The sequence below is a fragment of the Bos taurus genome, chromosome 14 (assembly GCF_002263795.3).
Source record: "Bos taurus isolate L1 Dominette 01449 registration number 42190680 breed Hereford chromosome 14, ARS-UCD2.0, whole genome shotgun sequence".
In the NCBI taxonomy this organism is placed as follows: Eukaryota; Metazoa; Chordata; class Mammalia; order Artiodactyla; family Bovidae; genus Bos; species Bos taurus.
This window is the reverse complement of record NC_037341.1, coordinates 71,916,007-71,941,407: the sequence shown is the minus strand read 5'-3', so window position 1 is coordinate 71,941,407 and position 25,401 is coordinate 71,916,007. Positions and strand designations below refer to the sequence as shown.

The window sequence follows — 25,401 nt, the reverse complement described above, 5'->3', positions numbered from 1 at the left end:
GACATATTTCATGTGTCTGATAACATTAATAGATACCAGGGCTGTTTAAATATTTAATGAACTCACTCAGAGGCTGTTTACCAAGGGGGAAAAGAGAGCTATCAGAAAGGATGATCACATCCTTTTGATCTACAATGACAACAAAACCGCAATCTCAGCCAATGATTTCTCTTCCTTGCTGCAAACTCCATCAGGGGAACCCTTTTGCTACATGACATGTTTCATTTCCACCGTGTGCCTGAGAGTGTTTTCAGTTTTGCAGTTCAAAAGTTAATCATTTCCATGTGGCTCACTACTTAATAGAGACGCCAGAAGTCATAGAAGAGCTTTCAGTTGGGATGGAGAAAAAGGAGAAGGAAGATAATCAGAGACATGGAGAACAAGAAACGCTGTGCTGTGCACAGATCCCCCAAGGCCGTGGGTATGCTTATGAGAGGAGTCACTAGGAAATGGGTAAGCCTCACGGAAGTGTAGCTTCTGCCCGCTTTGACAAAAGGGAGGCAATTGCTTAACGCACACTTCTTTCTGGGAGTGAATAAAGGTCATTATAAAAAAATCCTAGTTTGATAGTTGACACAAGTTTAGTCTGAGAGTAATTGCATTTTGGTTTACAAAATTTCACTAAAAGTGGTTTGACTAGGCAGAATAAGGATGGTTTTATTCTGTGGTTTCAGATGCCTGTTTGGTCATGCAAAAATGAAACAATAGCTAAATTTCAAATGGTGGGAAATTGCTGGCACTGGGTCCTTACTGTCTGTTGGCACCAACAAACACTTACATTGGAAAATGGTTTATTGCACACTTTCCACAGCATTTTATTTCCCCCTCAATTATGTTGACTATAACCCTAATCCAATTCTCTTCATGGAATGAAAGCTATACCTAGGCCTCATGTACACCATCTTGGTCTGCTTTAACACCTGAGAAACTCAGCCTAGATTAGAATAAATTAAGAGTGCCTCCTAGACTTGGTTGAAAATATCTGGCCATTTGTCAGTATAAGGCTGATTGTAGATGGTGAAAAAGTCATGACAATTTTCTTTGGGGACTAAGAGTATTTTGGCTTAATTAAAAATGGATACATTTTTGAACATCTCAGATGAATGCCATTAGCATTATTTATACTCTGTTTTCTCTCAATTCTGTTTTGCTATAGGTTTGTAACTTTTAATGTGAGCCTAAGAAAGCAGATGGTGGATTTCCTGAGTGCACAGTGTTGCTCTACTTTTTGAAGGGCTGTCATTCTCAGAAATGAAAGACTTACACTAGACCATACCTTTCCAAACAAATCATTTTCAAGTATATAAATAGCACAATTAATCACAATGGAAATATAAAATGTTTAATCAGTAGCAGATGGACTGGAACAAAGAAATCTTATGTATAAGATTATTTGAAATGTTCAATGTTGCATATTTTTAATGTTTGTAAAAAAGGATTTTAGGGCCTATGTTTTTATTTAAACTTTACTGTTAGAATTTTGTTCCTTCTTTTTCTCAAAAGGATTAAGCAGTCCATTTAGCTGCTGTTTTAGGAAAGCAGCTGAGTCACTACCTGGCATAAGAGAAAAGCTAGCTAAAATACACATTTACCAGGGAACAGTTTAAATTCTTCAAGTCCTCCCTTTTATAGTAACCAACAATAAAATTTCCTCATGTTCTTGAAAAAATAACCTGGGAGAGACACTATGTGGGAAAATGCAGTTGCTATACAAAAGGCACAGATCTTTGATGTTGATTATCATTTTAAATCTTTTAAGTGAGTGCATTTTAGAAAAGAGAAAATTCTGACAAGTAAAGGAGCAGAGAACTCCTTTTGGAAATTCGGTCTGGTTTGGACTCAGCTCTGCAGCAATAAAAGCTGAAACTAATTTCCAGATGGAATAAATTGGTTCCAGAGTTTCTGAAATCTTGGCCAGCATGTTGCACAGCTGAAGTTGATCCTTGTTCAGAACTGTTACCAAAGGGGATGGGTGGGGGGCTGCTCTCCAGGGATACATTTCCCTAGAGATCACAGGGTTGGCAGTTCGTGTGGTCCAGTTTGCTTCAAACATCCATTGCTTTGTGTTTCAGAGGGTGATGGTTCAAATCAAATCTCTGAACCTTATGTGTCTCTGCTTCTGTCCCTGCAGTTTGTCAGACAGTCTGACAGACACAGTCTGTCAAGGTAATCCTTCCAACATGGAGAAAGTCTAACGCTTTGGACGTGTGCATCCCCCATGCCATTGGTCACGTGCTGAGTCTCCTGAAGTGAAGCGATGCGATGGGGGCCTGGAGACTGACAGGTCTTTTCTTCCTAGGGGGAAAAAAAAAAAAGCAGAAGATATATTGCTGGACGCCTTAGAAAATAACATTGAAACTTCAAGTAGACATGGGCTACACTTCCTTCTCATAGCATCACGGTGTCATAAAGGGCAAGGAGAGCACCTGACCCTCCCTGTCACAGCCCGGTCCCTGGGAGAGGGTGACATTAACATCCTATCGTCAGCATCACAGCAGTGACTGGGGATGAGCCCTGGGCATGGCCTTTTACATCCACCCAAATAAGGCCCCCCAGAGGAAATCTTGCTTAGTGAAATCTAAGTGTATTTCAACTTGGAGACTTCTTGACATCTAAGTGACCTAAGGAGTTCAAAAAATATTCAAAATGTTTCTTCATGGTTTTCAATGGTTTTAATTCTCTACTCTTTCTACAAACCTTCTTGATGATTTGGAGAGGTTAAATTTTCTACTTTTCTTTTCTTTCACTGATGGTGAAAAATTCTGAATTACAAATTGTTTTCCTACAGTTCTTAGAATTTTCCCTCCCCCATCTGAAATATGGCAACATTCTCTCTTTATCTATTACTGTGATTTTTTTGGATTTATTTCTCTTGTAGTTTTGCTCAGAAGGCAGTTTTGTGGGGTGTGGGTAGGGTAGGAAAGATCATCTGAAGACCTCTCTCAAACAGTGGCCCTGCCAAGCGCTCCCCAGCCCAAATCAGGGAGCTAGAACCCATCCGCCCCCTCAGCTCTGATGTCTGTTGTCATCAGGTTCTGAATATTCCACTTCTTGGCATCATTTGAATCTGCTCCTTCGTTTTTCTTCTTATTTCTTTGGCCTTATGTCAGGTTTTACCATCTCTCAGAGGAAGACTCCGCTGAATCACTTGTCTTTCTGCTCCCTTTTCTTCTATCTGTTATCTATAGGGCTGCTAAATTAATTTTTCGTGGGCAAGAATGGCTAAAGTCCGTTAGCCATTGTTCCCTATTACCTATAGTGTGAGACTCAAAGTTCCTACTTAGTAAAGCGTATACATCCTAGCTCATCTCTCCCATCTCAATTTTATACATATTCCACCTTTGTATATGACCCAGCCTAAAAATCCCAGGAGGAACTACCTGTAATTGATCTTTACCCTCACACCTTCTCACATATTATTTCATCTATCTGGATTGCCCTTTTGCCAACCAAGTGTTCCTTCTTTAACAAACCAATGGATCATACTTATTCCCGCTACACCTACATTTGAACCATCTAGAATGTTTGCAGTTCTCCAAGTTTTCCTTTCTTTAAAAGTTAGGAAGAGCTGTGGAGACTAAAATGAGACAAGATATATAAACTCCCTAGGCCAAAGTGCTCAACGAATTCAAATTGCTCTTACCTAGTGCATAGTTTTGGAGAAGGAATGGCACCCCACTCCAGTACTCTTGCCTGGAAAATCCCATGGATGGAGAAGCCTGGAGGGCTGCAGTCCATGGGGTCGCTGAGGGTCGGACACGACTGAGCGACTTCACTTTGACTTTTCACTTTCATGCCTTGGAGAAGGAAATGGCAACCCACTCCAGTGTTCTTGCCTGGAGAATCCCAGGGACAGGGGAGCCTGGTGGACTGCCGTCTATGCAGTCGCACAGAGTCAGACACAACTGAAGTGACTTAGCAGCAGCAGCAGTGCGTAGTTTTATCTACAGGGTTAACTGCATGCTCTCTTGCAGTTGGAGATGTAACATCATGGGGATGTTGGGGATGGTTGACTGAACCTGTCGGCCTCTTCCTTACAACACAAGCCCTAGTGGCTGCCACATGGCAAACACTCTGTGTTGGGTGACAGCAGAGATGCTGGCTTCTCTGAGACATCTGCCACTACAGAGCAATCTTTCCTCCCGAGATATGCTGGATTCTGCACTTTTCTGATACACCTTTCATCAGTCAGATATGTTTCAGTTAAATTTAGTATATTATCTTCTTCCTTATGTTTTCTAAATGTGGGCTATTCCAAAATCTTTATTTTTAGCTCTGTCCTTCCTCCAAAACTATTACTCATCTCTCCTATCTGGTTTTCTTACCTTTACCCCCCAAACAATCCTTCAATCACCTCAAGTCTGATACTCTTGCAATACTGGTTCTATTTTGCTGATTATTCCATCAAAAGTCCTTAACTGACTTCGAGCCTTCCCCATCGCCTACAGAAAAAGCCCCATTTTCTTTGCACAAGCATTCAGGCTCTTTTTCCTGTAGTCCCCACATCCAAGTGCTCACCATGTCCTGTCTTGCTGATTTAACTGTGGTTCAGGGCCTGTCATTTCCTGTGTCACTGTGTCCACTTTTACTCCTCTCAACTGATTACATGACCACTTAGTGTAAAAATTTTTAATGACTCCCTTCTGCCCTCAGGGTATAAATTCAAATTTCTCAGCACAGCCTTTGAGGCCTATTGTGATCTGATTTCTGTTTATTGCTCTAGCTTCATCACCAATTACTCCACCGTGTTGAAAACAATTGCAGAGTTTGTGACTCAACCAGCTCTTAACTCACTCTTTCTGAACCTTTGTATTAAGCTGGAGACCTGACCTCCCCTCTCCCACCATCTTTCTGCTTGGTGAATTCCCCCATGTCCTTCTAGTTTTAGGTTTTTAACCAAAAGCTTTTCCTAATCCAACAAACTAGAGCTAGGTATCTCTCTAGTGATTTTCATGTTACATTTTTAACCTCATGTTAGCCAAATATTATACTTTTTTCTTGTCTCTTCTGTCCTGGAAAGATGGCAAGTTCTGTGTTTGATTTATTTAAGTGTTACATCTGTCATTCCTAGCTCGGTGTCTCATATAGTAGGTACTCAAGTGAATACTTTTTAAATGAATAAATTCTAAGCTATTACAGCTCTATCTTCATTCAGCCACACTCTTAACATGAGCCATTGTCCTTTCCTATTCTCCAGTTACTTCTTGCTTCTTCTTGCCTCTAGGAGTTCGCTGCTGCTGCTAAGTTGCTTCAGTCGTGTCTGACTCTTTGCAAACCTATAGACTCTAGACCACCAGGCTGCTCCGTCCCTGAGATTCTCCATTCAAGAATTCTGGAGTGGATTGTCATGCCCTCTTCCAGAGGATCTTACTGACTCAGGAGTCGAACTTACGTCTCCTGTATTAGAAGGTGGATTCTTTACCACTAGCACCGCCTGGGAAGCTATATCCCTAAATAAGGAATGCTCATGTCTTTCCCTAACCTGCCTGGCAACACCCCTGTGTGGGTCCAAAGCAAAAGTCAGGAAACACTGAAATTCTTCAACATGGAGCTTATTCTGAGGCTCTTATAACTGTACCCTTCTACAAACTTCCTATTTTGTTTATTATAATTCATTGCCAGTTGGTCCTGGAGGAAGGCATGGCAAACCATTCCAGTATTCTTGCCTAGAAAATCCTATGGACATAGGACCCTGGTGGGCTACAGTCCATGGGTCGCAGATTTGGACATAACTGCAGCAACTTAGAAGGCCAATTAGTCCGTCAAATCATACCTTGCTATGATTTTAACTGTATTTTTGTTGAGCAAGAACCTCAGATGCAGAAGGTTAATCATACTTTTACATGAATTTCTCATCTACCTCTCAGTAAAATGGCAGATTTCTTGAAGGTGAGAGTTGTTTATTTATTGCTAACTGTTTATTTACAGCCCCAATACAATGTTAGGCACATAGGAAATAATGTCTTTTCCTATGAATGAAATTTTATTTCACTTGAATGAAATTCAAAATGTGATTTTGAATCTATCTTGAAAATGTCCTATCTAATAGGAAAGGCACTACAAAATATACATAAAATAAAAACAAATGATTAAACTCTTACCGGTTGATAAAGAGGTGCTTGATCTAGGTTTGAACTAATTGTCAGGTTGTGGTTGAGACCAAATGGCTTATGAATCTAGATCCTAAGAAGAAAAAACTTCTTCTGACTCTAAATAGGGCATTAAACTCTTTGAAACCACTGAGGCAACAGGGCCAAGAATTTGCTACACAAGGTTATAACATACTGAGATGTACACAACTAACCTTAAATAATTGATATTCCTCAGTGTGGTTTATTTAAACAGAACAAGTAAATTATTCACCTGAAGGATATAGAATGATTCACTTATTTCTTGTTCTCTTCTCCCTGCATCCTTCCACAAACACTTATGAATGATTACATTGGGCAAAGAGGTAAGTGCATGGGGGAAAAAAAAATGCCCAGTGCCTTCTTGCTGATGGAGTTGTATTTCTGTGCCATGAATTAAAAATAGCAAGTGCAGTTTTAAATGAGTTATTTGACATCAATGATATTTTTCAGCTTAGGCATGATTTGTCCCATTTGCAATTGTTATTAATAAAGAAACATGTGTAAGTTTAGCAAGAGTGATTCTTTAGTAAATTCAGTAGTTCAAAGGAGGGCCCAAATTGTTCCCTCTACATCTTCCAATTGTGTTCAAATAAGATGGTACTTTTTTTTCTTGAAATGAGGTTTTATCCATCCATCCATACCATTTGAACTCTATATACAGACATATATGAACATGATACAACTTATCATTCATAATCAACAAACGTGACATATTGAACTTGTTTTTGCCCTCATTATGTAACCCGAGTCTCTCTCTGCTCAGAGAGTACTTCTTAGTGTATACATCTCAAGTGGCCTCTATATAAACAGTCAAATTAGTGAGAACATTCACCCCAACTCATTAACTTTAGCTACATTATTAGACAAAGCTATCCTGTATACTGGAGACTGTCATGTTAGTGTTCTAAGCAATTATGGTAAACTTGTGATTTTAGTAAAGAGAAATAATGATATCATTGTACATGAGGCTGAGTTAGTAGAATTACATCTGTTGATTCCATTTACATGGATATTTTGATTTTTGATAGTGAAAGTGACAATATTAAACATGTTTATTTATTTTTATTATTATGTTTTGAAGCAAATTTTATTTTCATTTCTTTTTCCCCACCCATAAAGATATCACATCCGATATCTTCTCTGATTTAAATCCAGAAAAAAAAACTGACATGAAAATATTATGTGGTTAAATAAGTTACTAAAGGTTCTAGAGAGATAAGCCTTAAGACTGCAGTTACTTCCACAGTTGTATCTCTCTTCATCCCTGTTGTCTCTCAGTTCTGTGATTCAAACTCACAACATGAGTCTAATTTGTGAAATCAGTATGTACTAACAGTAGATTGTATCATATCACTAAATCAACACTGATGGTAGACTTCAGAATCTCAGATCTTAAAGACAAGAAATAAACACACTAAGAAAACAGCATGTAGTGTTTCTATTGCAGATATCAAAATCAGAAATTTTGTGGCTTCCATTAACTTTCATCTTAACCTGGAATAGAGTAAGAGATATAAGGGCATAATTTTTAAATCTGGATGACAAAATGCACCCAACACTATTCAAGGAAAATAAAAGAACAAGCTAAAAAATGTCATCCTTTGAGAAGTAATAAAATACTGAGGTTAAGGGCACAGGACCTCACATCCACTGCCTAGCTCTATAACCTAATAACTGGTAGACTTGAGCAAGCTACTTAATTGTATTTGTATCTAAATTACATTTATAAAATAGATATAGTGCTTAACTCACAGAATTGTGATTTTTGAATGAGATCATACTTTATTTCATAAAATATTACTTATAATAACCAAATAAGCTTTGACTTCCTAGAGGTTGTCAGACATATCCCAATTTTAAAGATGTTAATTGTAGATGAGTTGATAAAAATATGGCCCACATGAGTATCTGGAACAGTGTCTGGAAAATTATATTATGTGTATTGAATGTTAGCAATTATTATTTTAAATGGTCAAATAGTAATCATACTAAAAATGATTAGTAAGATGTATTTGTGTTTCCATTTTTTTCTTCAGGAGAGGGATAATTGTGTCTTTCCACAAAACAAATATTTCATCTGATAATATTAGTTGGCATTTTACTATTTAAAGGTGACTCAAGGGGAATAGATCCTGGTAGCTTAGTCAGTAAAGCATCTGCCTGCAATGCAGGAGACCCAGGTTTGATCCCTGGGGCGGGAAGAGTCCCCTGGAGAAGGAAATGGCAACCCACTTGAGTACTTTTGCCTGGGGAATTCCATGGACAGAGGGGCCTAGCGGGCTTGGGGTTGCAAGGGTCAGACACAACTTAGCAACTAAAACCACCACAAGGGGAACAGTGCTTGGAAAGGACCATATCTCCCAAAGCCACAAACTGCTGATGAAGACAGAGCCTTGTCTGGTGGGTGAAGGAACTGTCCCTCAGTCAAGTAGGCCCCATTGTTCCTACTAGAAACTCCAAAGAACTCTCTGAGCTTCTGTGTAAAAATGAATGATCCGTTATAATCTTTATAACAGTTTCAGATCAGATCAGATCAGTTGCTCAGTCGTGTCCGACTCTTTGTGACCCCATGAATCGCAGCACGCCAGGCCTCCCTGTCCATCACCAACTCCCGGAGTTCACTGAGACTTACGTCCATCAAGTCAGTGATACCATCTAGCCATCTCATCCTCTGTTGTCCCCTTCTCTTCCTGCCCCCAATCCCTACCAGCATCAGAGTCTTTTCCAATGAGTCATCTCTTCGCATGAGGTGGCCAAAGTACTGGAGTTTCAGCTTTAGCATCATTCCTTCCAAAGAAATCCCAAGGCTGATCTCCTTCAGAATGGACTGGTTGGATCTCCTTGCAGTCCAAGGGACTCTCAAGAGTCTTCTCCAACACCACAGTTCAGTTTAGAAACTCAAAAATAACAGAAAATAAGATTAACTTACTGATGCACGCAGCTTACTCTCTTATTCACGAAATTGAGATTTTTATGGGCTATGAATATATGTATACTTATGTCTTCAGCTCTATAGTCATTCTCATACTAAAACTTGGATGACTTTAATAAAGAATAAATAAGCACCTGAATGCAGTAAGTTCCTAAGTCTTTTTTTTAAGTAGGAAATAATAAATACTCTTTACTGAAAAACTGAATGAGGAAATGAAACAGCAAATTAAGTGAACAAATAAAAAATAAATAAATGAAGCAGTAAACTCAAATGTAATGGCCAAAGAAGGGACTTCACATTTCAGCCAAAGTGCTGGCCTTGTCATAGCAAACAGAACCAGCATCAGAACATTTTTGGACAGGAAAACATATTGCCTAACTGATTAGCTCAGAAAAAGTCTGTTCAACTAAGACATTGAATGACAAAGCAAAGAGAACAACTAGGATGGAGAGATTTCCTTCCCTGACCAATGGCAGTAAGGTCAGGCATTTCCTTTGCTAGCAGCCAGTGAGCCCATGAATGACACATTAATAGATGTCTTAAGTTATGGGAATCAGGTTTCCCAAATGAATGTTCCTTCAATGCACTAAAGGGAAATGATCAGCAACCTAGAACTGGAAGAGCCCTTACATTAAAGAGCTTCCTTTACATCTTCAAGTGGGCACCAATGGTTTAGTTAAAAAGGAAAGGTGACTAAATTAAAGGAAAAGTGGCATGTTCTCGATGACAAGTTGGAGTGAATCATCACTCATGACTGGTATGTGCCTAAATCTGGAAGCAAATAAAATTCCAAAGCCCCCACCATCCCCAAATTAAAACAGAATTGTTATTACAGTAAGATAGGATATGGCAAGTGAGAAGCAATGGGATTCACTTGTATTAAGTTCAGTTATGTAAGCACTTATAACTGTAGTTGAAAATGTACGAAGACTTGTCTAAAGGAGAAAGGCAAGACTTTGGTTTCTTGGGTTTCTACATACTTAATATCATCAGAACACAGCTAAATAAGAAAAGCAAAACAGTAGAAACTCCCAGGGGATGGAGAGGGATTTCTGATCTTCACATAGGATTTCCTGGTTGACTAAATATGACATTATTGTGGGATTTTCTCTTAACCCTTAAGTACCTGTCCATATTGTAGGCACAATAAAACTCATGAGCATTGTGACTGGGTACACAAAGCCCAATTTGTCATCCCATTTAATCATAACAGGGTTCTCATTTGGCACATCAAGTCATGATCTTTTTGTCAATTCCCTAAGTGAAAAATATCTTGGAAAATGCTATTTATTGCTCTATAGGCTAACAGTGTTTGTCCTTCTTTGATAAACAATTTGGTTTCTGGGGTCATTTTTTCATCTTTCTCCATGTCCTGTACTACTGACTCAAATAGAGTGATACTGACTTCAAAGGGAGCTTAATAGTACATGTAGAAAGACAGGAAACATGGTGGTAATATTTAAGAGAGGACTCTACAAGGTCAAGATTCCTTTCTGAAATTTCCTTATGCACATCTCAAACAACTTTGTCTTTCTATTTCAGGAAGCAAGGGATGTTTGGCCCCTTTCTTATCCACAACCCTCACTAAAGTCATTAAAATGTTTTGTTCTGCTTTTTTTTTTTTTTTAAGTTCTTCATACACTACAATTAATACTTGGGTTCTGTGTAATGCAATTCATATTAGCTTGTTTGGAAGCTCTCTCACCAAGGCTCTGTAGATGAAATTAGAATTTCGATACTAAATCATAGCATCTTCTTCGGATGTAAATATATTTACTAAGATAATGAAAGCCAGAAACTAAAACATTGCTTTTCTTGATATAGCATCAAATTCAGTGCCATCCATGATGCTTCTTATATCTTCTCCTTTCTCTGATATTACTAATGTGATCATGTTGACAATGATAGAGAGTGAATGGATTTAGGTTCTTGTTTTCCTTTAAGTCTTGGTATAAAAATTCTAAAAAACATATTTCATTTACATAAGTTGTCTGCACACATACAAAATTTCTACCTATGCCAAAGCATTTTCTTTATTATAATGAAATGCATCTTTCTGGATTTTCTGCACAGTCAGTCTGCAATTAAGCATAGAGAGATACAGGTAAGTGCATGAGATGTATGTTTAATCAAAAGAGAAAATTCTGGGTAAGTTTCAATTTTTATGGCATTCAATTTACAAGGAAGATTCAAAAAACAACTTTTTCTCTCTCACGTATTCCCTTTTATATGTGTGTATAAGTTTACACGCATGTATATTTTCACACTGAAATCATATTCTCATTTCATATGCTAGAGTTGCTGCCACATGTCCTGCCCCCATCCAAGAAAATGTTAATATATTTTGAAAATCCCCATGAAAAATAAAATGTTTGCATAAATTCACATAGGGCAAATAAAAAAGCAGCCAGAATCCAGCAGGCTGAGTCAATGTATAGCTTGCATATGGAAACAATGACATGATTGTTTACTCACTGGTTTAATGATATTCACTTTCTCCTAATGACAACGTGGAAAATGTAAGTGCCAGATGCTGCGCCCAGAGCGGAGAAGAGAGATGAAGGGAAGGTCTAGAGTAAGGAATTTATCCTGACACCAGAATGTAGTGTAACTCTTCAGTTTATTAATGCTGTGTGTGTTTTTTTTTTTTTAGGAAAAAATACTTTGATGTCTGCAGCTTAAATTTCCATATTTTTATAACAGTTCAGCAACAAATTTACATATTTCCTGGAATCTGCAGATATAAAAGCGGTAAAACACTCCAGGCATTATTAGACAGTAGATTATAACCCATTACTATTGTTTCAATTAGCAATGTAAAAGTGACCTGCAGTGTTCAGATGACCCACTAATGGATTTAAATGCTTTCAAATATTAATGCAGTTTTTCTAAAGATGAATCCCAAACCCATTATTCCTGGAACAACTATGAGCTGAAAAGCTGGCAATGATTGTGCATTATGTGGAAAAGCTCATGGTTAATTAAATGAATACCTAGCATTACACTATTCACTTTAGTGCTACAAAATTATTTCTCATCGATTTTTACATTCTGAGTCTGTGATTCAATTTACTTCTGCAATTTGTGTTGCCGTGTCAATAAAAGAGAACTGCTTGAAGATGGAAGCATTAGAGACTGATAAATACATTAAGATCCAATGAAAACTGCAGTTTTCCTATTGTTTTCTTGTGCTGAAATATCATTTGTAGCAGTACTTTGTTATGTATTATTAATACAATTTTTGTTTGCTTCCATCTGCTCACTTCTCCCCTTTTCTATTCAGGAACTGGAATGTTAGTGATTGCTTGAGGGTGAGTAGCTAATTTTTCAGTAACAAGTTCTCTCACTATCAAGAACAAAAGCACCATCAACACAAATCTGTTATTTCATGTTAAATGAACTAGAAGGCCAAATTCTCCATCAAAGGCAGTGTGGGGAGTTACTGTATGTATGTTTTAATTTCAAGGAGTAAATGACACTCCTGTTTGTTAAACTATGAAAGCTAAAAAATAGCAAATAGTTCTAACCTCATTATCCAATTTATGCAATATAAGTGTAATTTCTTGTATTTATGAAGTGCACATTTTATTAAAAAAAAACCTTGTCTCACCTATTACCATTGAATCTACACAGATCTTTTCATGAACTACCCAGACTCGGTTCTGTTGAAGACTAAAGTTGTATGCTGAGATTTGCTTTAACAGTTTTCTTTACTCCATAATGTCACAAACTTCAGTGTCATAGTATTTGGTGTCCAAAGAAGTCTTAGATATGTTATAATCATTCACATTAGACTCCTAACCTGGGAAGTGGTTGGTGTGTACTGTAAATTTAACTTTTCATGAAAAACATAGGTAAGTGTAATAATCTGTTTCTTCTACCTAGGACTATCTAGGTAATAATCTATATATAATAAACTCCAATTCATTGTAATTTATTTTGCTCAAACTGTCTCCATGAGGATGGCAACTAAGACTTCATCTCATAGCATGTTTGAATTTGTCTATACTCTGCATTAGCCCCAAAGAATCAAGTATCTACAAAGGTATGTCCATTTTAAAAGGAGTCGTCTTCCATTGTCTACACCCTCCTTACAAATCGCATCTTCAGTCGTTACGTTTCATATAGAGCTGAGCTGCTGACTAATTTGAGTTTGACTATTGAGCTGATATAAAATGTACAACATGGAACATTTTAAAATAAAAATTATTTTGAAAAAGTTTTAAGAAAGGAGAATTCTATACACATAAGGAAATTAACAAAAGATGAATACAAATTATCAATAAATGCAATACAGATTGTAACTTCCTTATCAATCAATTAATGCTAATTTAAAACAGTTAGCTCTTTTGCCTATAATTGGCAAAGATTAAAATAAAGAATAATATTTAATATGTGTGAAGGAAAATGAATCATGTATATACATATACCACTTGTGAGATGTACAATGATGCAATTTTTCTAAAGGTAACCACCTTTAGAGCCTATGCATTTTTCAATTTTGAGAGTTTTACGTGTTTTCACTCTGAAATTTTACTTTTGGGAGTTTCACCTCAGAAAATAATTATGAATGCATGCAAAGAGTTATATACACTGTCCATCTAGACCCTATAAGCCTTAAAGACAGTAAAAATGTTGGAAGCATCCTAAATGTTTGAAGTGAGGAATTAGTGAATATATTATGGTGCATTAGTACAGCTGAATGTCCTTCAATAATTTAAAATAATATATAATACCATTTAATGATGGAAAGACATTTTATAAACGGAAAGACATATTGTAAATGGAAAGACATTTAGAATATATTGTTGATTGACTAAAACACATCACACATCACACATCACACACACACATGCACACAGACACTCACAAGTGACCAAACTGTATATAATGTGCTTGGTGTTCAAATGGTTATGTGAGATATAGTTTCTTCATTAATTTTGAAGATATTTCAAAGGTTTAGAATTATTGTTTAGAATACTTTTTCTTGTAAAAAAGTAACATGTTCACAGTAGAATAATTTAAAATGCCTTTAAATAAAACAAAACAAAAAAACACTGAACATCAGTACATCTACATGTAGTTGTATAAAATAAAGGGTGGACTGGAAAGATATACAACAAAATGTTAACAGTTCACTTTTTAGCTATGTCATGAGTGGTTTCTTTCATTTTAACTTGTATTTTGAAATATTTCTACAAATAACACGGGTGACATTTTTAACAGTTAAAAAATAAGACTGAAAAGTTTCTTTTGGTTTTCCTACCCGGAAACCAGGTGGAAAGAAGCACTTGTAACGTTTATGGAAAGGAAGATGGAATAATCAAAAACAACTGTGATATAGAAAAAAAAAAAATACAAAATTGCCTGTCAAAAACCCTGGATTAGAATCCTAGCTCTCTGAGTTACCAGCTGGGGGACCCTGGGCAACTCAACTTCTCTGAGCCTCACTTTCCTCTAAGTATCTTGTATCCTCCAAAGCAGCAACAGTTAAATGAGAAAAGAAAATGCCTGCCTAGCTGCATCTGAATGTGGAGATGGAGTGACTTCTGAGAGGGCTGCAAACCATCACTGATCCCTGGGTCCTGTTCCAGTTCATTGGTTCATTCACTCAGCAGAGTCGTGCATATTTAAAAGCCAATATGACTTTCACATTGTGACATTTGCTCCAAAGGATTTTCTGTCATTAAAATGAAATACACCTTTTCAGAAGAGAACAGAGCAATAAGTAATACAGCAATGTTCATAACATCTTGGCCCCTGATAGTAAAGCACCATCCTTATTACTGTGGTTCTGTGAGCTCCTGGAGAACAGGGTCCGTATGGTGTTCTGTCCACTATGCCAGCCACGTGTCTGCACCGAGTAGGTTCACATCGTCAGAAGAAAACGTACACCTCACTGAAATGGGAGTTTTGGAATTTGAGCGTGGCATTTTTTTTTTTTTTTACTGAATACTTATTCACCTTTATTAATGCAAAATTGAAACCAATAAACTAAACAAATGATCATGCAACACTTAGATAGTTATTGAGCTGCTAAATAAAAGCTGTCCAATACTTGAACAGAATAGCTCTGGCTCTTAGATGTTGGGCTCATCACAATCAGTACCCAGGAATCAGTCGCTTCTTGTCAGAGGCCCTGTCGTGCTGTGCTAAGTTGCTTCAGTTGTGTCTGACTGTAGCCTGCCAGGCTCCTCTGTATGTGGGATTCTCCAGGCAAAAATCCTGGAATAGGTTGCCATGCCTTCCTCCAGAGGATCTTCCCAACCCAGGGATCAAACCCCTGTCTGTTCTGTCTCCTGCATTGGCAGATGAATTCTTAACCACTAGTGCCACCTGGGAAGCCCTGCCAGAGGCCCTAGATAGCACCCACAAGTCAAAGTTGCACGGCCTGAAGCTGGCTCCTGGCTTGTGCCCCTCAGGCCATCCCTGTGCCTGTGGGTGTGTTGCTGACTGGTGAAGAGGGTCCAGTCCCGGCCTCTGGGATATGTACATAACTCTCTTTCTTGGGCAATGGGACAATGAGGTTAAAAAAATTCTTTTTTTTCTAATTTATTTTTAATGGGAGGATAATTGTTTTACAATGTTGTATTGGTTTCTGCCACATGGTAATATGAATCAACCATAAGGATACATATATTTATTTTAATAGAATCTTACGGTGTCCAGACTACCAAGTAACTACCATCAGCGAGGGTAGATTCTAAAGGTGAACACACTTTTTAAAGCTGGTTTGAGTTCATGCCAGTTTCCAGTTTGACATGTTTGCAGGAGAGGAAACCTTGGGCTCTCAGTACCTCAGTTTGCTCATCTTCAAAATGGGACTATTCACAACATATAAATCACAGGGTAGTTACGAAGGTGAACGAGCTAAATATGGAGAACACTTCAAAGAGTGAAAGTCCAAAGGATGCTCTCAAAGACTAGTCCCCTTATGATGCCTTCTATGGTCCCGGGTCTGGAGATTGGAGTCAAGTTTCAAGAGGCCTCATCTGAAGTAAGATCTAGCAAATGAGAGTCTCTACAACCTAAATGGTAAAATAAGAAAATGGTTCAGCTTATTAAAATCAGGAAGATATTTGACTAAAAGTTCCTTAAGTATGTTTGCAGGTATGAAGAAAGCGCAGTTTTACAGCTGAAATGAACCTTATGGGGCATCTGGTATGGTGACCTTAGTTTATTTTTCCATCAGAGATTGCTCGACGTTGCCCAGCTGGATGTCAGGTTAAGCCTAGTTCTCATGCTGCTGGACTAGACTCTCTCCTGTATTTGTTTTTCTCCTAATGGCCTAGACAAGATTATCTTTAAATTCAAATAGAACCCCTCACATAAACAGAGCAAACTGTTGTACTCTTAAGTCTGGATGCATTGAAAGAGACACATTTCTTGCAGTATTGTATTTTACAAATTACCTTAGATAGCAGACTACACACACAGACACACATATATGCACTCCTTCTCCCTCCCGATTATTAAACAGATGCTGCTAGATGTGGGGTTTACAAATACATTTTTATAGAAAAATTCGAGATTCCCATGTGTAACTACTTTCTCACTAGTGTTTTGCAGAGGAATGCCTGGAATGCTAAGGAGCTGCCAGGCTGATGTTGTCTCTGGGGAGCTGTGTTGTCTCTGGGTCCTAGAAAGCACTGATGGAAGATCTCATTGTCTACTGCAGTATAAAGGGAACACTTGATCAGAGCATGTTTCGTTCATTCATTTTGCAAATAACATATAGAGATACTAAGCTCTCAGAGCTACAGAAGGGAGCATTGTTGTCAGTATAGAGAATGGTATTCTACGCTGCAGTTCAGGCTGACGTCACCAATTGTACCTTCAACAGGTTAACAGCAAATAGGGCACTCTTCATATTTGGCCAAAATTCACGTGATGGTAATTTTGGTTTTGCTTAGATTATCTTTACTTGCATCTTTATTCAACATAGCTATCTAGGGGAGAATAGCTAAATAAGTGGCTTTGAAAAAGGGTATTTCACAATGAAATAGACAAAGGCACGTTTTTCTAAACATTTTCACAAATTTGATAATTATATTCATTTTATTTAAAGTTAGCTAAGATTAACTTACATCAAGAGGAAAAAAAAATCTATGCTATCCTATAAAAGCTATAAAATCTAATTAGATAGTGGAAATTCAACTGAAATTATTATAGCCATAAAGAATTAGAACCCAATAAATGCTATAGATTTTTTAAAAATTTACTATGTAAGGTAGGTAGTGCATACATTGTCAAGCTATGGGGAAGTTGTTTAGAGCAATATTTATTCACAAGTAAACTAAATAAGGATCCAAAGACTATTAAAGCCACCATAAAGACATTAAACCACTGAGAGGGATGAGAAAGATTCTGAAAACAGACTCAGTGGAATACTGAGTCCAAAATCCACAAAACACAGAATATGTGTTTGTGAAGACATATTACATGAAAATACTTTTTGAACAGTTCTACAAATAGTTTCATTTTTCAAAAGTAACAGGAAATACATTTTACATAATATGATCAGAAAAGGAAAACTTCATTTTGTGCAAAAACCTGATATGAACTTCAGTTTCTTTGTGATGGCTTAACTGGCCCCAGCTTCTCGTCTCTAATCGTAACAGACTCCTTCTGGTTTAATTATGTTTCTAGTTCTAAAGATGAGTTAACCACTTATAAAATGAATTTGACTTTCATTGATCAGGGAAAAAAGAGGTCTGTATTCCGATTAACTGTTTAACTGTCCGCCATCTTGGTTCTTTAGACGGTTCTCTCACAGGCTCAGAGTTAAGCACTCAGCGCACATACAGGATGTGCGAGGACCTCCTCAGATACTGCAAAACAGCTGAAAATAGCCTATAAATTGTTCTTCACTAAATGCACAGTAGAGAGCCTGAGAACTAAAACAGGAAAGGACTTTCATTCACTGAAGGAAACCGTGCCTACAGAGACCAAATGGTGAAGAAAATTACTAGAACAAGCAGGACAGTTTAACCTGAAACTTGACTGGGCATCATATCCTTTTGTCCAACTGAAAAATCAATTTCTCAGCTTACTCTTGATGTTTTAATTGCGAGGCTGATGAAATCACAGAAATGTAGACATGAGATTGGATTTGAAAATATATAATTTACTTTGGCAATCAAACAACAACAAAACTACTAAAAATACATCATTCTTTTCACATGTATACCCAGCATGCATTTTTAACATATTCTGAAATGTGTGTGTGCTGTCTAACCTAAACATATTGTAGTTTTGACAGGAGGTAATTGAAAAACTAAATTTCTATTTTGTCTAAATATCAGCATTCTGGGCAGGGGCTACTGAATCTTACATTGTATTTTGTGATGTTTTTCCCAATTTTGAGGCTGTAGAAAAGTAGATTTGGTATTCTCATTGTCCTTTTTAGTTTCTTAAGATATTAAACTTAGGGCAATAATATTTATCATGAAAGAGTTTGCTATTGGATATCATTCTTTCGAACTGTAAATTTTGGTGCAAGCTTAAATTAGCTCTAAGGATTTAACCAATGCCTATTTTTAGTGTTTATTCTCTAGTGTAAGATATTTTGGGCACTGTTTCATATTTCCACATTCTAGTGTTCAATGAGAAGACATAACTTCTTATGATCACTAATATGGTATACTTCTTTAATATAACCAAAGTAACTTGCTTACATTTAAAATGAAAAGGAATGGAGGAAATAGTTTAAAAACAAGGAAGAAAGACCAAAAGATAGCAATATGTCCCTTAAAAGAATTGTTTAATATTTTAAAATGAAGTTATGCAAAAGCTGTAGAAAACTTAAGTTCACAGTCATATACATACTGCAACCTCATTTAAGATTACACTAGAATTCTGTAAGCTGAAATTCACTGTTGATAAGAAAAACAAAAAGTGTTTGACTCTACTGCACCTTACATGCATCGGAGTTTAATATATCTGATGTAATAAATGCACACTTTTCTATGTTAAATTCGTTCTTACAATAGGAGCTTATAAAAAAGAATATAGACTAAGGAGTAAGTTGCATAATGAGATTTAATCTATGTAAAATATGTCCCAGAAGAAATATCCTTTACTTTGATCATATCCCTTGAAACAAGATCCCCTGCTGCAAACCACAATAAAATGAGAGCTTGGGAAAAAAAAACTCCTCTGGCAAGAAAGCTTGCTTTTTAAAACAAAGGTCCACCAAGCCCACCAAGCCCATGATCCTGGGGTGGGCTTAATTAATGTCAATGAAATTTCAAAGGTTCCCTGAGGCTTAAAGGAGAAATAAATCTCAGTGGGTTCTCCATGCCTTCCTCTCTGAGATATTCAGATTGGATACACACATGCACACACAAACACAAATCCCAGATGTGAACATGTGGGCACATGTATACATATCGCACATGCACACACACAGTAGGTGTTTACTTAATTATGAAATGCTTGCTCTTTTAAAGACTTTACTTACTGGAGAGTAGGTCCACACATTGCTTTATCGTCATTTGTAACATGGCTCCAGAATGTCTATAGCTATATTATAATCTTATGTACATGCGAAGTTGCTTCAGTCATGTCAGACTCTTTGTGACCCTATGGAGTATAGTCTACCAGGCTCCTCAGCCCATGGGATTCTCCAGGCAAGAATACTGGAGTGTGTTGCTGTGCCCTCCTCCAGGGGATCTTCCCAACCCAGAGACTGATCCAGTGTCTCTCACATTCCTGCTTTGGCAGGTGGGTTCTTTACCACTAGCACCACCAGTCAGAATGACTGTGCATATTTCTCAAAGTGGCCATGGTAACATCTCTGTCTTACCTTTGGGTTCTGTCATTGACTCATATTTATATTGAACCTACAGTATTGCTCTTTCAAGTTCAACTGAAAAGATTTAACTGAGTAAAACTTACAGTTATTTTTCATTACAATTTCACTCTATGTTAAATAGTACCTTATTGAACTGAAAGAGTTACTTTTTTTTTTTTTCAAGTGCATACTCCATTTCATTTTAATCAGAGTCAGTGAGATTCTGGGCCTCATTACATATCCTTCTAGCAGAAACAAATGAAAATGAATGCCAATAAAATGTTTACTTTCCTTCTGTATTAGCTATGCATGCAAAAGCTTACCAAGAGCAGGTTCACAGATCACGGGGAATCATATTGTCCCTGAGAAATGGATGAAGAGGCCAGAGATGAATTTTCATTAATACCTAAATATATGGTTAATGTTGATTTATTGCCTTAAAAGTTGGAATTCCATTCTGCAAATAACACACATTTCACTGTGAAATACACGCGCACACCCATACACTCCTTTCAGAACTATTAAGCTGCTGTCCCGCCATGAAAACAGTCATATTCACTCCTCACCTCCACTCTGAAAAAAATGATAGTTTTTATGAAAATTCTTTCCCAGTTGTTCTTCTCCTACCTTTCCAATTATGTCAGCCACATCAGCTTAAGCCTCTGAGTCAGTTTAAAGATTTGTTATACAGAGTTCAATTTTTCTAAAGATCTCAGAAATATACCAGTGGTCCTAACAAATAAGTTGTGACTGTTGTGTGGTATCGTGTTGCCTTTGTAGTTTCTAAGACACTCAAACATTATTTAATTAGGTGAAATTTCTCCTCTCTGGAGAAATGCAAACTCCATGAAATGTCAACAATGCTGTCAGTCTGCTTCAGGCTAAACTCATCACACAAAAACTAAAGGTAAAAATAGTCCAAGGCAGAATCTTTGTCATAATTTTGAGGCCCACACCTTATGCCAATGAAATCCATATGTGATTCTATGAAAACGCTAAATTGGGAAGAGTAGCTAATAAATTATCTCAACACAGGCAATAATTGATCAGTCCTGGCATGGAAATATATCTAATTAGCCAAATAACATTTCAAGTTTTGTTGACGATTATGAGTACTGCATTTATTGTATGACGAACCTTTAATTTTCAGTTCTGGTGAGGTGGAAAATGCTCTGTGTTGCTCTTTACTCCTAAAATAAATCTTTTTCCTTAGGAAAGGAAAAAAAATAACCTTTGTCTTTTAAAACCAAGTACAGCCAAGAACAGAATAAAAATGCCTCACTTTATCTGAATTATCATGGAGGGCTTGGGATCCATGGATTCATTACTAAAGATAATAAAATTTGGCATTTTCTATTGTCTGAGGGTTTATAAAGGCTAAATTTCTTGATTTATTTAAATAGATGATAGGAAAGAGCAAAGTACAAGAACAAGCGCTATATACTGAAGGCATGTGAATTACCTCCTTCCCAAGGATGATGCAAATGAGAAATACGTAAAGCTTTGTCTGCACCTGGGATCTTTAATGAGGCTAAAGAAAAATCAGACAGAGATTCTCCTGGGGAAAGAGAGGATCGTTATTTGAATAACCTGCAGTGAATTCTAATCAATGCGACGTGACTTTGAAAATGAATGTGGTCTTTCCACCCGCTGTACTTGAGCTATAATATTAATCATAACTTCATGGTACAATAAAGCTTATGACAAATGCTTGTTCAGTGGACTCAGAAAAAGACTGGCTGTGATGTGCCAAGGAAATATGGAACCATGGAAATACAAAGACTCTGCTTTTTTCCCTCCTTGCTAGCCCATTTATTGCTAGTGTATTCTGTTATCTTTCTTTGATTATCTCAGAAGAGGTTGATGCAAATTGCATGTCATAACTATAATTGTTTTTTTTTTTTTCCAAAGGTGACATTTTACACATATCTTATTTCCTGATATGGTCGTAAGATTGTTATTTAACATGAAATTATACCAAGAAACCGGTGTGCCAATCTACTAAAGATGCACTGAACACTGCAGCAAACGCCTGCAACACAGGAGGGAAGTGCAGTGTTTCCACATTAGAGTCCTGCATCATCTGCTCTGCAGTTACATCCCGGAACTGAACAAGGCTGAGCATGTACGAAGCAGACTTTCCAGAATGCTGGGTAGAAGAGTGATGTTGACTTAAATAATAATTTTCTGAAAAATCAGCCATCGCATGTTTTCTACCTAAAAGAGAATGTAATTAGTTTTTGACAAGTTGACATTAAAAGGCTTTATCAGAGGAACTTAATGTGTTAAAGCTAAATGCTGAAGAACCACATGAGGAAGGAAGAAGATGATAAAATGAACACCTTAAAATGATTTAAATTGTCTTTTGTCAGAAAGCAATTCTAGGGAAAGGGGAGGCCTGGCATATTTGCGTTGGCCTAATGGAAATAGTGTTTAGTAATCAGAGCTGTCATCTTGGTTATTGTTGTTGCTATAATGCTCTGAAGTGAGCTCCAAAGGGTGTCACTCAGACAACGCAGTCTAGCATGTGCCATTACTTCATGATTAAACCTTAATCTTAAGGCAAAACAGAAGTTAATTCTTCAAATGTATATTTTCACAGGAGATCAGTTTGTGTATTTCAGGCCCGAAGTAAAGGGGAATGTTAGGTGGTACTCACAAATCTAATGCCAGTACAACTGGACAGACACCCTCCAAACTTATTCTTGTTTTGCAGAATTTAAGAACCAGAAGGTCTCATGAGACAGCATATATTTCATCGGCTGCTTCAATGTCACACTCAAATGATCAAAGTCTCTGGGATCGAATTCATGTTGAATTTGAAGGGAATGTCTGTGTGTGCATGTGTGTGTGTTTGTATGTGGAACAAATATGGAATATAACCTGGGAGATAAATATGTATATGTATGGAATGTACAAACTCATATATTTGTATGTAGATATGAGATAAAGGGTAGAGCACTAAACTTGAAGTCATACTGAATCACATCATGAACCCTCACATATGGTCTTTAGTGATTTTAAGTGTCATTTAATGATCTTTTATTGACAATTTTATTCCTAGTCAGAAGCATTAATTGCAAATAATTATAACTTGTTTGTGTGTGATTTTAAGCTTTGAACCTGAATTCTGATGAAGTTCAGCATTATTTGGCTCTTCCAATATGCTAAGAAGTTAGATGCCATATGAAACAAACATTATTTTTATCCCCACTTAAGAGATGAGAATCCAAGGTCTTAGGGATATTGTATTACTTTCTAAACTTAATCCAAGTTTTAAGTTGCAGAGTCAAAAATGAAACCAATAACTAATGTTAACACTGCATGTTCTTTAAAAACAGACTTTAGTTATAATTCACATGCCACAAAATTCATGCGTTTTAAGTTTATAATTCAGTGATTATTAGTAAATTTACTGAATTGTGTAACCAGCACCATAATCCAGTTTAGAATGTATTCTCACCAGTAAGATCCCTCATGCCTGTTTATAGTTAATCTCTATTCCTAGTCTCTGCCCTAGGCAACTACTAATCTATTTCTGTCTCTATAGGTTTGCCTTTTCTAGACATTTCATATAAATGGAATCATACAATATGAGGTCTTTTGTGCCTGGCTTCTTTCATTTAACATAATGTTTGTGAGGTCCGTCTATATTGTTACCTTATGCTTTCTATAATGCATTTGTCTACTTTTTATTCTGCTCACTGCTCCTGTTCTATTTTTAACTGTTTCTATTTTGATCTCAATTTAGGATGGAAAGCAATTAGATGCACTGCAGCATAAAGGAAAGAACACCGGGACTGAGAGGAAGAGGATCTGGGTTTGGGGCCTAAGACTAAGGTAATTCTGCCTCTCAAATACTTTCTCTGTAAAATTTTGTTTGTTGAGAAGATCGAATGGAATAAGACCCATGTCAGTGTTGTAAAATCATATAAAATGATAGTTTATTATCACTGTGTTTATTGTAACATCATGACTGTAAATTACTCATGCTTTGAAGATGGAATTATCTTGCTATATTCAAGGAATTCTCAATCTTGGGTAAGAAAGTTTGATTAATATATCTCAACGGTGATGAGGAAATCAAAGTTCTTTCAATTTAGGTCATCCACACCTGATTATAAAGTTGGTTTAAACCCAAGTTCAAGTTTAGGTGATACAAGTGGTAAGATTTAATTATGCAAGATTTGTAAACCATTCCAAAATTGTATACGAGGCAGCTCATAGTAGCAGTCACCCGTCTCATATTGTGAAAACTGTGTAAGCATCACATGTGGTGGCCTTTAAAAATTTAGATTCCCATCCTTCTAGAACTGGAGCTTAAAATGTTTATTTTGAACAATTCTGAGGATGATCCATTTATATCTTAAAATTTGAGAACAAACTTGAGTGAAATAGTTCTCTGATAGGTTGCCTAGTTTGTGGTCAACATGATATTAATAATATTTAAGCATTACAGAGGCAGGTCACAGATTCTCATGACGCAGAGGTTCCTGTTGGCCTCCAAGATCCATTCTCCTCTGGTGCCTTTTAGTACCATCTCCTCAGAATAGTAGCCAACACATAGTTGCCCAGCCACCTTCACACTGAGAGTGGTCTTGGGTTAATTTCTGGTCAATGAGATGTGAATGGAAGTGAGGTGTGGTATTTCCGGTTGCTATCCATTTCTCTCTTCCTCCTTCTCACTAGTTGGACTGGGGACACGGCCGTGGTGAGCCATCCCTGCCCATGAAAATGAGGCCAGCACTAGTGAGTGACAAAGCAACTGTATAGAATTTCAGGTATGGGAACCTGACTAATTACCAGCTCAGGTTCTTACATTAGAGAAATAAACTTTAATTATTATTATTATTATTTTTTTTTTTTTTGCTATTCTCTGCTAAATAACTAAACCAGTATTTTAACCAATACACTTGCTAAAAAAGGCACTCAATGTTCAGAAAGTTCAGGCAAAGTGCTTTTAAATGTCTCAATTTCTAAGGTTGCTTCTTTTCTGGATATGTTCACTTTGTAGAGTTTAAGATCTGGGTGTCTCTGCTCATCTGTGTAATATCATGTTCAATTTGAAGAGCCTGAAGATTTGGTCAGGGGACACTCCCATATCAAAGCTTGTGAAGAAGGTAGAATAGAGAATCTAATTTGGTATGGCAAGGAATTACATTTTTATACTAGATAAGTTTGAAATTACAGGTGTGAATGAATTGAGACCATGTAACTAAAAAGCCTCTTGATGAAAGTGAAAGAGGAGAGTGAAAAAGTTGGCTTAAAGCTCATCATTCAGAAAACAAAGATCATGGCATCTGGTCCCATCACTTCATGGCAAATGGATGGGGAAACAGTGGAAACAGTGTCAGACCTTATTTTTTGGGGCTCCAAAATCACTGCAGATGGTGACTGCAGCCATGAAATTAAAAGACACTTACTCCTTGGAAGGAAAGTTATGACCAACCTAGATAGCATATTGAAAAGCAGAGACATTACTTTGCCAACAAAGGTTCGTCTAGTCAAGGCTATGTTTTTTTTTTTTTTTTTCCTAATTTTAT

The 25,401-nt window shown here is 37.0% G+C and overlaps 1 long non-coding RNA gene across 2 annotated transcripts in view; it reads right to left on the bottom strand.

The window, feature by feature from the left end:
* Positions 1-609: 609 nt before the first annotated feature.
* Positions 610-25,401, bottom strand: part of LOC132342226 (uncharacterized) — a 48,515-nt gene continuing 23,723 nt past the window's right edge. Inside the window, exon 3 of one of the 2 annotated variants that reach the window (XR_009490545.1) lies at positions 610-2,295. This is a non-coding gene — a long non-coding RNA (uncharacterized lncRNA). Of the gene's footprint in view, positions 2,296-21,514; positions 22,076-25,401 lie in introns of those variants that run through there. The other variant, XR_009490544.1, reaches the window with a different exon arrangement.